This window comes from Brachyistius frenatus, unplaced genomic scaffold (assembly GCF_029030835.1).
Source record: "Brachyistius frenatus isolate BFR_SWC_R1_liver_20210118 unplaced genomic scaffold, ASM2903083v1 Contig_599, whole genome shotgun sequence".
Classification (NCBI taxonomy): Eukaryota; Metazoa; Chordata; class Actinopteri; family Embiotocidae; genus Brachyistius; species Brachyistius frenatus.
In genome coordinates this window covers 4,911-7,500 of record NW_027211198.1, presented here as the reverse complement: position 1 = coordinate 7,500, position 2,590 = coordinate 4,911, and positions in this window count along the sequence as shown.

Below are 2,590 nucleotides of genomic sequence, written 5' to 3'. Positions count from 1 at the left end.
TACAACAACAAACTTTCTCAAACTGCAAACAAAGCTGTGAAATGTCATCTCAGACGGCTGCAACGAGGCCGGATGATTCTGTCTTTCAGCGGCAGAAAGATCTGCAGGAATTTGTGTATTTGCTAATGAACACTTAACAAAACGCCAACATCTCAAAAGTTTTCCTGAAGTGAACCTGACAGGTGGTTTGAAACAAATTGAGTGTTGGTATCCAGCTGAGCTGGTTGATCTCACCACGACTCATCCAGACAAAAAGAAACATCGACATTCGCTGCAGTTATTTTTCTGTCTCTGTCCTCTCCTCCGTCGTCTTTCTACCCAGCGTGTGTTGAACTTTAGCATCACCCGTCTTCTCTGCATGTTATCCAGCCAACAAAGGATTAGCAGTGTGCAAGGTGTGTGTGTGCACGAGTGTATACAAGCCCTGCACTCATGACAAGACACAGAGAGGAGGAGGAGGAGGAGGAGGAGGAGGAGGAGGAGGAGGAGGAGGAGGAGGAGGGGGGGGGCTTTGACATTCTTCTGTTATGAATTTTAAAGGAAGGCTGAGGTGATCACGGCCACATTAGGATGCATTCAGCTCGTTAGGGAGCCGAGCAGCAGGAGGAGGAAGAGGAGGACAAACAGGAGACGCTCCGTCCCCAACGCCACACGACAAGCAGTCCCGTCGTCAGACGCAATCCAAAACAAACTGCCGCAGTGTGTGTGTGTGTGTGTGTGTGTGTGTGTGTGTGTGTGTGTGTGTGTGTGTGTGTGTGTGTGTGTGTGTGTGTGTGTGTGTGTGTTTGTATGCCTGTCTCTGTGCCCTGTTAACAAATTAGAGGGATTACCAGAGGAGAGTGCCAGAGCATACCAGCTAATCCCACACACTGGCCCGCACCGCTGCACCTGGGGAGCGTGTGTGAAACTGTGTGTGTGTAGGGGGGAGGGGGAGGGGGGTTGTCCTAGACACACACACACACACACACACACACACACACACACACACACACACACACACACACACACACACACACACACACACACACACACACACACACACACACACACACACACACACACACACACACACACACACACGGCATCGTGGAGGTGCAGCTGATACATGTCACTCATGTTCAACACACCGATGTCACAGTTAAAGGAGCCTTTAAAGTAACTTACAAGAATACTTTATAATAAACTGATCTGAAACCTAATAAAGTACAATCAAAATTGAGGTCACAATATTTAGGATTTTTGATTATATTGATTTATTAATTGGTAACTGCTTTAATGAGTCAGTAGACCTCCGTCTGGAGCTGCCATCGTCTCCAGCTCCGAGCAGCGCTTCAGTTCAGGACACAAACAAAACAAAGGGAGTTTCTTTGTGGAATAAATGCAATGAAGAGTTGAAAACTTTATCTTTCACTTCATCAAAACTAACAAGAATCTTTAGAAATAAAATACTGAAGAGATTTGAGACGAACTGTGATTCCTCTGTTATGCTGGAGTTTGTTTTGGTGTTATGTGCTTGTTTAATGGAGCATTGACACTCAGGACTGGAAGCAACTCTTCTCCTGTGAATGATGGTTCTTTTTTTGTTTGTTAATTTGCTTTTATTTATTTTTTTCTTTCATGTTCACTAAAAACAATTATTTATTGATTGATGACATACTATTGCATTTATTATAAACTGTAATGATGATTTTTACTTATTTAAACCAGGTGTTATAGTTGTATAAGCTTCACCATAGTTTGCTACACAGAAAATCCCTGCAGCTGGTTCAACATCTGGTAGAAAGTCTGACCAGAAAACTGGAGGATAGTGGGGAAAAAATATCATGCACAAAAGTCTAATTTTGGACATTTGTTCAGCCTACAGACAAGAATATATGTCAATACACCCGTTTATAATGTGAGAATATGGTCTGAAGCAGATCTTTATTGTTCGGCGCCACCGACTCCCGAGGAGATCCGGTGTTCAGGTGTTCAGGTGTGTTGAGGTTAAGTCGTGGACATGTTGTCAGGTGAAGAGCTGGCTCGGTCTCCACAGCCACAATAGAGAAACTCTGCCACGAGCTGGATTTGACTGGGACGGCGCTCCAACACATTTTTGGATCCCTCTCGTCCTCCTCTATGTCTCCCTGTCACCTGTCCCGTCCAAATCCCCCTTCCCCCTCCCCCCATAGAAATCTCGTCCAAGTCGCACACTGCCAAGTGGGAGTCTCCTGGAACACACACACACACACACACACACACACGCACGCACGCACACACACACACACACACACACACACACACACACACGCACACACACACACACACACACACACACACACACACACGCACACACACACACGCTGAGCTCCCTCCAACTCCATGATGTAGCAGTGCCCCTCCTGTCTGAATAAGACATATTACAGCTTCGCCTGACACCGACATCAGGAAGAAAATCTCTGTCTGTTGTTGCTTCACCACTGAACCACAGAGCTGAACGCAGTTCCAGCTTCATGAATACAACGTTATGATCAGCTTCACCTTTTCAACTTCCAGAGCACGGCAGACATGTCTCGTGTTAATGTAACCTTTAGCAGCTCTTTAAATGTCT